Raw genomic sequence first — 14,591 nt, 5'->3', positions numbered from 1 at the left:
GTTGCACCCCGATAATCCACAATTTTTATTGTGTAAGTTATTGCTTCTAAGGTTGGCACTGTTATCTCTCATAATTCTTGTAGCCCACAAAATCTCACCCATATGCTTATTTCTACATGATAGTTTCCTCTGACAAAAGAATTACTGTATGACAAGTTGCCGTTTGAAGAATAATAGAAAATAAGAAACAGAATATTAGCATCCAGGCAATGTGCTATAAAATGAGTACATAAAAACAAGAAACTATTGTGTGAAAGCAGTGTGCTGCTGCACTGTCTACTTACTGTGCATACATGCTGGGCACTAGGACCGAGAGAGGTCTATCCTCCAATCTGCTGTTCTGCTGCACCTTGTTACTGTAGCAATCTTTAGTACTATGTAATACTGTGTGAGAAGTAACATGAGGGGATCACAAGTTTCCCACTTAGCTCCAGAGAGACCTGCAATATAAAGCTGTTTCAACAACCCTGCCGCACTACCTGCAAGCAGCATACGTACACTCACTGGCTGGTGAGCTGTATAGAACTCCACTTTGCACAAACTCGTGTGTATTAGGGTGGTTGCAAGAAATCGATGTCCGAATTTCTTTGACAGGAACCACTAAAAAGTTGCCAATTGGTGTAAAAATTAGATTGTTAAAGTTTCATCTCCATCTGATAACATTAAGACATCAGCTCTAAAGTATTAAACAGCTATTATATCTTGGGAACGTGTTTTTTTTTTAGTTTTGTAGAGAAGTTTCCTGGCTTCAATTTTCACTCCCACAAATTGTTTGACAAATGTACTGATCGGAAGATACATGGGTTTTTCGTGGACCGGACCTGAAAATTCGACTTTTTCAAGAAAATGTGTAAATTTGCGTAAGTTGATAATTTTCTATAAAAATGTTTTTATACTAATTTTGAGTTATTTAGCATCAAATAGTTAAAGTAAGATGCTTTTTAACCAGGTAGGTGAAAAGAAGGAGTGGGATAAAGGTTGGGGGGGGGGGGGGGGGGGAGAGAAAATATTGTCATACGAATCAATTCTTTATTATAATCAAACCATAATAAATTTAAAACATAGGACTTTATTATTACAAAAACAGTCTTCAGAAATAGCAAGAAGTAACATCAGAACAGGTTTTATGCCTACATTTTCTCAAAAATGAAATAGGTAGGTAGGCAGGTCGAATTGGTAGGTAGAATTGTGTGATTGAGCCACCAGAATCAAGTAGGTGGTACAGGTTTGAGAGGGTAGATTTCATTGTGTCTGGGAATAATTTTCGGCATTCAGGAACTACTTGCAAAACATACTACTTCTGTTCTTCATCTTTTGTTATGCTCGTATTGTAGTCTTGAATTAATTTGACACCCCTTTCGGCTGTTTCATTTACAACCCTGAAACGTTTGACAATTCCCTGTCCCTTCAAAATATCCAGGTCTTCATTCCAAACATCGGATCGGAATGTAAGAAATTAAGTTGAAATGTTGAACCTTTTGAAGAAGTTGAATGTTAGTGGTGTAATAAAGTAATCAACTTCTTTGTCCAAAAAGAATGAGCTTCTTTCAAAGCGATTTTGGCTTTAACTATCCTATCATACTGTATGTTTTTTTTCCTTAAGCTCAATGAGCTTGCTTAGCTCATTATTATAATCACTGTTTTGCTGAAAAGACAATAGTTGTGCAGCCATGTTTATTTTGATTTGTTTGTCTAAAGTTTTATAAAATAAAAAAATAAAAAGTGAAAGCAACTTGCTCTGGGTTCAAATACCACAAATTATTTAAAAGTTTAGACAATGTCACCTTTGAAATGTCTCCATCAATTTTTTCATAATTAATTAAGGTTTTAAACAACTGTAAACAAGAAATATATTTAAAAAATAGATACATTTAAAGAACTTATATTGAAACATTACTTTTATGGGTTTCAATGCAAATAATTCAAAGAACAAGAAAAGCATTGTTAAAAAGTAATTTTATCAAGTTTATAGCGAATTTTTTATTTTTTTTTAAAAAGTAGATTTTCCTTGTCCGGGCCACAAAACACCCACATATCTTCTGATCTGTATATTTGTCAAACAAGTTGTGGGAGTGGAAATTGAAACCAGGAACATTCTCTACAAAACTTTAAAAAAAAAACATGTTTCTTGGATAAACTGTTCTAATTTTATAGCGGTAAACCCCTGATTTTTTGAGAAAAATAGCTGTTATTTAATTTTTTAGGGCTGATGAGGCTGGTCTTAACGTCATCAGATTGAGCTGAAACTTTGACAATCTAATTTTTACACCAATTGGCAACTTTTTAGGTGTTCCCGTTGAAGATACGACAAAAAATATTTTCCCCCTATATCTTGCAACCACCCTAGTGTGTATACAACGTGTGTAACAACTCAAGTGTAAAATAGTGTGTATACAGCAGTAAGTACGGCTGTACCTGTTAAACTCCAATAAACCAAAGCCACTGTAAGTAACTGGGCCTGTAAGTAATGGACTGTTCATAGCTTGAGTCATCTGCTGGTATGTGTATAAATAACTCTGCAAATAACAACACATCATTTCCAATAGGTTATGGGCTCAGGTACACAGGTGTAATGTACCCAGGCATACAGGCTATTAGAGACGCCCAGAGCAGCACACAGATGACACCATCTTAAGCACATGTGTAATGCCGAGGATGCATAGAAAGAACACAGAGTGAAGACAGCACAGAGTGTTTATAGAGCAATGCGTCAGCACAGAAGCTGTTTAGTACACAGAAGCTGCATAAAACACAGAGGGGCAGATGTATTAACTAGTGATGAGCGGATTCGGTTTTACTCGGTTTTACTCGATGTCACGTGTTTTGGATAGCCAATAAGATTCGGTTTTGAGAACCGAGTAAAACCGAGTAAAACCGAATCCGCTCATCACTAGTATTAACCTGGAGAAAGCATAAGGAAGTGATAAACCAGTGATATGTGCAAGGTGATAAAGGCACCAGCCAATCAGATCCTGTTAATTTACATATTGGAACTGATTGGCTGGTGCCTTTATTACCTTGCACATATCACTGGTTTATAACTTCCTTATGCCTTCTCCAGGTTAATACATCTGCCCCATTGTGAGTTCAGCACATAGGGGGTCATTCCGAGTTGTTCGCTCGTTATTTTTTTCTCGCAACGGTGCGATTAGTCGCTAATGTGCATGCGCAATGTCCGCAGTGCGACTGCGCCAAGTAAATTTGCTATGCAGTTAGGAATTTTACTCACGGCATTACGAGGTTTTTTCTTCGTTCTGGTGATCGGAGTGTGATTGACAGGAAGTGGGTGTTTCTGGGCGGAAACAGGCCGTTTTATGGGTGTGTGCGAAAAAACGCTACCGTTTCTGGGAAAAACGCGGGAGTGGCTGGAGAAACGGAGGAGTGTCTGGGCGAACGCTGGGTGTGTTTGTGACGTCAAACCAGGAACGACAAGCACTGAACTGATCGCAGATGCCGAGTAAGTCTGGAGCTACTCAGAAACTGCTAAGAAGTGTCTATTCGCAATTCTGCTAATCTTTCGTTCGCAATTTTGATAAGCTAAGATTCACTCCCAGTAGGCGGCGGCTTAGCGTGTGCAAAGCTGCTAAAAGCAGCTTGCGAGCGAACAACTCGGAATGACCCCCATAGTGTTTCCATCCAGTCAGTAGAGACTGATTAAAGTACGGAAGTTGCATAGTTATATCTATAAGAAGCATGTATACAGGAGCTACATCTATAATTGGCTTTATTAGGAAAAAGGCTGAAGAGAATTATGCAACCAGGAAGTTTGCTGTGGAAATGTAATTGAAACATGAGAGGTTGTGGAAGGTCAGTGTAGAGCCAGATGCAGATTCAAACCAAAAATGAGGCGGACATGATGTCGTGAGATGTGTTTGGCTTTCCATAATATTTTACATGCACCTATTTAAAAGTCAAATTGCTTAATTTTATTGTAATAGAATGTCAATGATACATACTGTATATAAACAATGACAACATATTGTGAGGAAAAGAAATTACAGCTGTAACATGAGACAGTAATACAGTATATCAACGTGCCATAATTAACTAAGAGTAGATGAGCCAAATGTACGCTGCACAGAACAAAGGGGCAAATGCAAGTACATACAGTACAATATGTGGTAGGGTGAATTAGTGTAATTGGAATAGGGAAATGGTATGCGATCAGCATTTGGCATCTCGAGCGGCGGTATACTATACCGATCCCAGAAAAATCTGTGTAAGTACCATAAAAATTAGGAGAATAGCAAGAGGTAAGACATAGGGGTATGAAAGTAAAACAGCTAATGAGGAATTAAATGAAGTTGAATGAGGGAAAATGGATACACAAGGGAAGGGGAAGAGGGAGACAGGAAGAGGGATAAGGACAGGAATGGGGTGGAGATCAAGGCAGAGGACTCAAAAAAAAAACAAAAAAACTCTGAGGCCAAGAGTTCGCAGGGTGACCCAATGTATTGGTACCAGGGAGCCCATCCAGTGCGACATTATCCTCAATAACATTTTGATTGCTAGTGATGTTCTTCATTCTGGAGATGAATCAAGATCTATTCAGAATTTCAGGTGTCAGAGGTGGTTCTGTCCTTTTCCAGTTGCTTTCTTGTGCCTTTTTTATATTATTTTTTATTAAGTGATTTTCAGAAATGTTGCAGACAGTTTAGCCATATAATCTGTTTCTATTGCTATGTTTGATTCAAAGTACATATTGTTTATAAATATAATATATTTATACTACATATGTTGTTATTTCTGATTAACACCAACACTGGAAGTCTAATTGCCCTGTTTTTAAACTTCAATGATGAAAAATAGGTCAACAACAGAGTCGTAACATGAATACATGTCATAGTGCCTACTCTCCTGTAATCTTCGTGAGTGTAACATGTTTGGAGAGTAGCCCAATTGATTTGGGCAGAACTGGCACATCAGGGGATTATAGCGCATCACTATCAGTGTTAATTTTGTCTGAAATTATTCGTTGACTAAAGTTTATTTTAGGACTAAAGTTAGACTAAAATGAAAACTGAGATCCACTGACTAAGGGGGTCATTCCGAGTTAATCGCTTGCTGCCATTTTTCGCAGCGCAGTGAACAGGTTACTACTGCGCATAAGTATGCACTGTACGGGTACAAAGCGTATCATTGCTGGGCGATGGATTTAACGAAGAATCCATTCACACAACCGATCACAAGGAGATTGACAGGAAGAGGGCATTTGTGGGTGTCAACTGACCGTTTTCAGGGAGTATTTGGAAAAACGCAGGCGTGTCCAAGCGTTTGCAGGGCGGGTGTCTGACGTCAATTGCGGCACCAAAAAGACTGAAGTGATCGCAAGGGCTGAGTAAGTCCAGAGCTACTCAGAAACTGCAAAAAATGTTTTCATCCTGCTCGGCTGCACACGCGTTCGCACACTTGCAAAGTGAAAATACACTCCCCCATGGGCGGCGACTATGCGTTTGCATGACTGTTAAAAGTAGCTAGCGAGCGATCAACTCGGAATGACCCCCTAAATCTTAACTAAAATAAAGCAAAGAAAAAGTAACTAAGACTAAAACTAAATTCACAATCCTTGTCAAAGGACACTAGAATTGACACTGGAAGTAGGGTTTTAAATAAAATTACACTGTATGTTCTAGATATTTGCAGACAATAAATATAACCTACTGTGAATAAAACAGGATTGTGTATTGCACTAACAAACTTAAGACATTCATTGTTTATGATATATGGGAGCACTACGGTAAGCCATTCTCCTTATGTAACACATTCTCAGCAAGGGCGTAGCTACCGTAGGTGCAGACAGTGCAGCTGCTATGGGGCCCAGAGCTGAGAGGGGCCCGCCTTCCTTGTCACAGTTACATATGTTATATTAATTTTTTGCCATTCAGGGGGTACGTAGGGGTCCTTTCAAACTTTTCCTTGCCTTCAATATATCTGGGTATGCCCCTGGACTTGCCCAATGTAGTGTGGTATAAAATGAACTGGAGGGCATTTTAATGTTATATAATATGAACCGGGATACTGTAATGAGGCACAATATGAGAAGCACTATATATCATAATGTGAATTGGGGGTACTGTGATGCATAATGTGTACTGGCAGCTCTGAAATGTGACATAGGGTGAACTTAAGCACTACTGTGATTCATAAAAGAAACTAGGGCACTACTATGAAGCATAACATTAAATAAGGCTCTACTATGGTTCAGAAAATGAGCTAGGGCACTATTATAGGGCGTAAAATTAAAAACTGCTGCAGAGAAGTGTCTCTCTAGAAGCATTGGGACGGGGGCCCTTCAAAATGTTGCTATGGGGCCCACAAAGTTCTGGCTACGCCCCTGATTCTCAGCCTACTGAGCCTAGATTAAAAAACACATAGTTCAAGGTATGCAAACTTCTCAAGAGAATTTTAGAGAAATGTTCCTCATCAAAATCCATTAAAGTATAATTAAACTGTAAAAGTAAACTGTAAACTGCAAAAGAAGCAAATGAAAAATACTAAAATGTGGCTATAAACCAACTACAATTTTAACAGTGATCATTATGCACCCAACACTGGCACCATGGAACTCCTTCTAGGAACTTTTGGAGAACAGCAAAAAGTAGGTACTGTAAGTATGATAAGAGTTGCACCCCACACTCCAGTTACAAACATCAGATACAGCCAACAGCTATTAGCTGGCAGTATGGGTTGGGTATGTGATGCCGGCAGCATCAGCATCCCGACCGCCGGTAACGTGATTACATCCCGGCAGTATACCATTGACTTTTATTTGGCCTCATTAAACTCCACTCAATACTTTTTTTTCTGGGCATTGGATGTTATAGTCTAATCTTATCTTTCATTATTAATACGTACTAACACTTTATAATATTATTTATTTATTAATAGTGTTTTTGCCAGGATGGAAAGGTTGTTCTCAAGAAGCCTACTGTAGATCATATTATTCTACTGAATCTACTGAATAACACAGTTACAAGTCGAGGATCAGTTAAAAGTTTTACTACATGCTAGAGACTGTAAGAACAGAAGATTGTTCAAGATTAAACTGCGTGAACCAGATGAAAAGGATAAGTAACAATGAGGGGGGAAAAAAGATTAAACTCCTTTGGGAAGTGTACAAAAAATGTACAGTACAGTGACAAACATAACAAAGCTACTTAAGAATTGCCAGACTTTGTATCTTTATCGAATGTATAATTCATTCTAACCATGCTACTTGTAATATTCCTTCATTACTATAATCAGATAAGTTAGCACTTAAGTATAAACATAATTTTCACTGTACCTAGAACCTAACCTTAATTTTTATGTTACCCAATTACTAGTTACTGTGATTACATATAATTTCACACTCCTGAATGTTCAGAAATTTAAGGTTTAATTTAGTCTAATTATATTGTTATGTTGCAGTAAAAATACTCTTAAATGCAGCGTCACTACTACATAGTGTGAGTGATGACATACTGTAGGAGTAAGATTAATGTTCCCAAACTGAACAAATATATTATTTAATTCATGTAGAAAGCAAAATAATCTTAGTTTCCAGCGTGTATTTTCCTGTTCTCCAGTACCAACAAGCTTTCCAGTGCTTGTATTCTGTTTCATAATCCATGCAGTATTCAGTCACATCGTCGACAGTATCCATGTCGCAATTCATAACGTTGACACCCCAATGTCATCATGGTTCAAACTGATGAAAGGCACCAGGTTGACATCATGAAACTGTCCATAGGTTAACAATGTCGTCATGTGAAATGTCAATTTAACAGGATGTCGGGGGGGGGGGGGGGGGGGTTATGGTCAGGCTGTAGGGGGAGGTTAGAGTTAGGTTGCGGGAGGGGGGAGATTAGGGTTAGGCACTAGGGGAAGTGATAGAGTTAGGGGGAGAAATACACACTGCATGGCAGGAGTATCACAGGTCCGCACCTTTTAGACAGCAAAACACATTGAAAGCACACATTGTACAAATGACAATTATAATTTGTTTTTATTTACACATTTATAGACACTGCGGATCAGAGGGGAATTTCTGATTTAAATTGAAACCAGATATTTTCCAAATCATATATAAAATCTAGCTTTCAGTGCCAATTTTGTTACTGTAGTTGCTATGTTTTGTCTCCCTGTACTGTCCTTTGTACGGCGCTGCGAAACACATGTGGCGCCTTATAAATAAAATGTAATAATAATAATAATAATAATAATAATAATAGTGTTGTTAAGTGATGCTTGGTAACATATTATTATTATTATTATTATTATTATTATTATTAACAACAGTTTTTATATAGTGCAGCAAATGATATTGCACTTTACAATTGGAAAAAAAGTCTCTATAGGATGTATATTTAGACTTGTGTTCGAACTTAATCTACTGCTTGAGAATAAAGGGGGGAATTCAGAGTTGATCGCAGCAGCAAATTTGTTAGTAGTTGGGCAAAACCATGGCCCTCATTCCGAGTTGATCGCTCGCTGCTGTTTTTCGTAGCATAGCGATCAGGCTAAAAACCGGCTGTTCTGCGCATGCGTATGGGCCGCAGGGCACGCGCCAAGTAATTTCACACAAACTAAGCAATTTTACACGGGGCGAGCGATGCTTTTCAGTCACACTGCTGATCGTGAGTGATTGACAGGAAGTGGGTGTTTCTGGGTGGTAACTGAGCGTTTTCCGGGAGTGTGCTAAAAAATGCAGGCTTGTCTGGCTAAAACGCAGGAGTGGCTGGGGAAACGGGGGAGTGGCTGGCCGAACGCAGGGCGTGTTTGTGACGTCAAAGCAGGAACTAAACGGACTGAGGTGATCGCAATCTAGGAGTAGGTCTGGAGCTACTCAGAAACTGCAGGAAAAGATTTTCGAGCAGTTCTGCTAATCTTTCGTTCGCTATTCTGCTAAGATAAGATACACTCTCAGAGGGCGGCGGCCTAGCGTGTGCAATGCTGCTAAAAGCAGCTAGCGAGCGATCAACTCGGAATGAGGGCCTATGTGTACTGCAGGTGGAGCAGATATAACATTTGCAGAGATCATTAGCTCTCTTTGCACATGTTACATCTGTCCCACCTGCAAACAAATCTAAATCTCTTTGCACATGTTACATCTGTCCCACCTGCAGTGCAGCATGGTTTTGCCCAGTTGCTTGCTTTTTTGCTTTACTTACAAACATGAATCAGGCCCATGGACTTCAGGGACCCGAAAAGAGATTGTAATAGGTATTCACCCAAATTATTATGCACTTATGTGAACAATGTTTTACGCCTGCATTACTCTTCATTATTTATTAAGCAGCTGTAATTCATGTAACAAACGTCTGTTTTGGAAATATTTTGTAGAAAATATAAGTACTATGGATTTTAAAACATTTTAAGTTACATAGTAACAATAAATTCCTTATACAGTACCCGCTATTAATTCTAGTATTCCTACTTATAATACTTATAATAATACTTATATACTATTATATTATATGATATTATTATTATATATTATTATATATTATTATTATATTACATATTATTATTATTATTATTATTATTATATTATTATTATATATTATTATTATTATTATTATTATTATTACTATTATTATTATTATATTATATTATATACTTATAATACTCCACAGACTTCATGATAACAATAAATTATTGCTAGAACTTGTGACACAGACCAATGTTTCAATAAAGGAAAACAATATTTGACTAGGTGTATAAACTAATTATTCTTAATCAAGGATTAGCTGTCAGCTCTCACCATTAGGCTGTTTTCCCGATTCGTACTGTTGCCTGGATTTTTTTTATTTTTTTTATTATGAAACAATGGAAACTATTTATTATCTTTTACTGGTTAATTGTTACCATGGAGAAATGTATTTGCAGTTAAAAAGAGACAAGAATTGTTTAGTTATTAAACTATGGGCTAGAAATGCTAGCGGTTCTAAGCATAACCTTGGGGTTTATCAATAGGTTGGTAGCTATTTATATTTTCAACATAAAAAGTAATGGTGAAAGAGGGCAACAAGGAGGAATTCAGGAAAATAAGAACTTTTGTTGATAAATCTTTAAAACTTTAAATCTGGTATTATTTTCTCATAGAACTGAAAAAGTAAAATTAACTGTTATACTTATCAAGCAATCATTTGTACAGTTCTTAGAAAATGCTTTGAAGTCAGTTTTGAATTCATCTGTAAATGTCTCTAATAGTAAGTGAAAGTTGGTTAATATATATATTACCATAAAGTGTGTTTGTAAACAAAGACCGGTCTACGTACTTTTTGGAAATATGTTATATGTCTGTATATACACTATTACTATTATTGAATTATCATTGCTTCATTTCAAACTAATTTTTTGAGTAAAATATTATTGGGCTTATTCAGAGGTGGAAGCATACACAAGCTGTGCGGTTTTTTTGGGCCACAAATTGGTGTTTATTGTAGAGCATATGATTGTTTTTTGAGAAGATTGGCTTTTTCCACATGCAGTTTAGACTTCTTACGACAAAGGGGCCAGGATGTGGGTTGAAGGGGAGGCATTTGATATCCTGGCTGTCGGGATCCTGGCGCTCACCATATCGGCGCCGGGATCCCGACAGCTGGGATACTGACAACTATTCTCCCTCGTGGGGTGTCCACAACACTCCTGGAGGAAGAATAAATAGCGTGACACACATAGCGCACCACCGAGCGTGCAGCGCGGCGAGTGCAGCGAGCCCACAAGGGGCTGTTCTGCACTCACCCCGCTACCTGCATGCTGGCGGTCAGGATTCCAGCGCCGGTATGCTGACCACCAGGATCCAAAGTGAAGGCATAACGTAGTAGACCCGGGTTGAAGGGGGGATTGTCAATGTGGCTACAGTACATTATGAGCACGGTGCAGGCATGTTTATACAAATTGGATCCAACATGGCAGCCTCATCTGCCTGGAGGGACATGACTTTTGGGCAGGGTGGGACTGGCCCATGAGGGTACAGGGCCCACCCTCTCCTCTAACGATCAGGTTCCAGACTCTGCACTTGAATTATACATTATTTGCTTATTATATTATACTGCACGGGACTACAATGTACGGCTGGTACATTATCATTCATGTATTACTGTATATATTTATTAAGGGGTCCAGACCATGCACTCTCTAATGGTTAGCTAGGCCTCTTTGGTAGCCAGTCACACCCCCTATAGCGTATGGCCACACACCCTAAGTGTGGGCCCTTATCACTGCATACCCCAGTGGGCTCTCCATGTTCCAGTCGACACTGCTTTTGGGTACTGAATTTCTGGTGCAAGTTGCAAACTAATGATGATGATGACAGCTGCAGGCTGAGTTTCATAGGATGAAAATAACTATAGTTATTAATGCAAATAGAGTTAAACTGCTGCAATTGTATTTTAAAAGTCAAATTCCACTGCATTGAATACTTGTTTTACACAAGAAAATTATGTTTCATAACCTGTTTGTGAAGGGGAAGGTCAGAGGGGGATCAGGGAGAAAAAGCAAAGACAGAGCAACAGGTTAGGCAGTAATGCACTAAATCACATTTCAAAAGATTAGTAAGTAAGCAAAGGTCAGGTAAGGGGACAATCTATCAAAATCAGTATCCAAGCAAGAAGACAAAACATAATAAACTGAAACAGAAATTACACTCTGGTATAAAAATGACAAAGGTAGGCAAAACGGTAACTGTCTAACAGAGAACCAGGCTTGTTCTTCAATTTATACTACTCATAAGCGTCTTGGGCATCTGTGCAGAAACATAAGTCACTTAGGGTGAAATCGATGACAAAGTGGGAACTCTTGCACCATAGGGGACACATTTCACAGAAACTCAGGGTAATTTAGATTGCAATGCCAGTCCATCCTATGGTCTCACACATGCAGGTTTGCTGCCTGCCAGTGGTGGCCACTAAGCTCCTATGGGAGTAAATTTCAAGAGCACAGTGTTGGTGTTGATTCTGACTGGGACGCTGCTACAGCTATGTTAGCTTCTTTTGCCATAGTGGCATCTGTAACTTTATGCTTTTATCAGTACATCCACTGGTGTACAGCTGTGTGTCTGAATATGCAAGAGTTAGAAAACCCACTCTTAACAGCTGCAGTTACAAAACCATCGGAAACACCACGAGACTTGTTCTAGCTCCATGCTACAGGTAAGTGCCAAATCATCATGCAGAGTATGGCCACCAATATATGCAATTAAGCATCTGAGTTACTCAACACCCATAATTTGGAATAACTTTGTGCGTCTGCACAGCCACCTCTCAGTCACCGCCCAGGAAGGTCCAACACAGAATCTGTGTGCGGCTTAATCAGTCCTGCGACTCTGTGTGTTAAAACCGTGGGGTGCACGCACCATGTGACATGACTTTTAAGGGAGATAGACGTATGCGCAGTCACAACAAGTCTCCAACTACGTGAGCACTGGCATTGCGCCAGACTCAGAATGATCTCCAATGTTATCTGCCTCTGAAACAACATGTAAGTGTCAAATTGATAGAATTTTTAAGTAAATATTGAGACACGAATGTGCTTACTAGAGTTACTTTAATACAAAAAAGGTAAAACATGGTGTTTGGCCGTTTTTAGGTCATCTGGATGCGGTAATCTTGTTCGATTTTACAGTATAATTAAGGATTGCTTAAGGACATTCTATTATGACAATTATTAAAAAAATGCAACATTTTCACTTTTCAATTTGTATTAATAAAACCCAAAGTAATCTGGTTGACTGGGGGAAACTCTTCAACTAGGAATGACCAGAAAATGGGGTTATATTTTTTTCAAAGCTGACACTTTTCATTGGTTCTGGCCATGGGATATAAAAGGAATGTATTAAATGCAAAATACTGTAAAGAGTACTTTGCATTTATTATTAATGCCTTATTAAATCTCACAGCCAGCACTGCCGAAGAGTGTTGGCTGCTTATTGCATGTACCCCTTAGTCTCAGTCTTATAAAATCCAGTTTGTGTTTCTGATTACTGTATACTGTATGCTGAGCCATAAGTTCCTTATTGGGTGCATTTAGCAGATTTTCAGGAATACGGCTCAGAGAGTTGATGCACCTAAATACCAATGTGCTGACAAAGAATGAACATAACAAAGTGGTCCCTGTCTGAAGGAGCTTACAGTCTAATCATGCTTATTGGAAGATCAATAGAAACAGTAGTTGACAATGTATTATATAAATCAACCTGAACTATAAGTGTCAAGTTGCAGAGCAGAGGTCATCGTCTCATTAGACTGCTTCGCTTCCACTTATCTTCAGCCACCATCTCTGCCTCAGTATCAGAGCCAGGTCAGGGTGCAATGGCGTTATAGGCATATTATAATCACTATCACTGTTTATTTATCAAATGCTTCAAAATTCTACAGCCCTATACAATAGGGGAAATACAGCATAGCCCAAAATCACAGATGTCCAACAAATAAAAGGCAATAATACAATAAAATGAAACACAATATGGTAGAGGTAATAGGCAAGGTACAGAATAAACCTAAAACATAGTACACACCATGCAGGAAGAATAAAACCTGTGCGCACAGGTGAGAGCTGACAAGACGATGGGAATGATGTGTATGCAGGTGTTGATAATATAGAGTTATATAGGCACAAACCAGCAGATGACTCAAATGATGAATAGCCCAGTTACTTAACCAGTGGTGTTGGATTATTGAAAGATAGCAGGACAGCCATACTCACTGTTGCACTCTGGTTCTCATGGAGCAGCGGTTCAGTGGAGTGGGGTTTCATACAGCTCACCAGCCAAGACAGCCCCTGCACATACTCAGTAGAGATCTCCGTGGCCATCTTGGGATAGGGCATGAAGCTTCCCTGTGGAACAGAAAGACTGGAGTATGGGCAGTAGCACACTCCTATTTCAACATCAGACAGGTGAAGCGAGGGCCCTGCTAATCAAGCTTACAGTCTAATGGGTATGGACATTGCACAATTACTGTGGTCCCAACCATACACTTTGAACTGACCACAAATCCTGTGATGTTATCAGCTATATTGGCCCATTGGATTGACATTATATGATGTGTTGGTGAAAGAAACTGAAATTGAATGCCTTTTATAAATTAACCGTGGTTGGCTGTTTGGGGTCGATTCAATTAGCCATGAACTACTGTAGCACACCCTTCAAATAAGTGTGTGCATATGCTGCAATTACGGTAGTCGCAGAGTCATGGATTTTTGTTTGCAGCTTTATAGGGCTGATATCGGGATGTACTGAGGTGAATTTATGTTATGTTGCTGGTGTTTCCTTGCCATTGCAATGGCACACTACAGGGATCTTGGTTATTTGAGTTGACCTTTTTAATTTTTTGTCCTTTTGGTTCCTCAACCACCATTAAACTAAATCCAACACATTGAACAGTGAAGCAATAACCGGCTGATGGGCACTTAAAAGAAATTGCATCTTCTTCGCTTTCCTTAATGTATTGTAGCAGCATCAGTAGCATTAATGCCGTAAAAAAAGAGTAAACATGTGTCACGCCCAAAAATATATTAGTGAATTGTATGCAGATGTTACAGAATAATAAAAGCTATTTTTTACAGTAATATGCAGGCTTCATTTGATTAGACCTCCATATAGTCAT

Source organism: Pseudophryne corroboree, chromosome 7 (assembly GCF_028390025.1).
Source record: "Pseudophryne corroboree isolate aPseCor3 chromosome 7, aPseCor3.hap2, whole genome shotgun sequence".
Classification (NCBI taxonomy): domain Eukaryota; kingdom Metazoa; phylum Chordata; class Amphibia; order Anura; family Myobatrachidae; genus Pseudophryne; species Pseudophryne corroboree.
The sequence above is the reverse complement of the archived record's forward strand: the minus strand, read 5'-3'. Positions refer to the sequence as shown.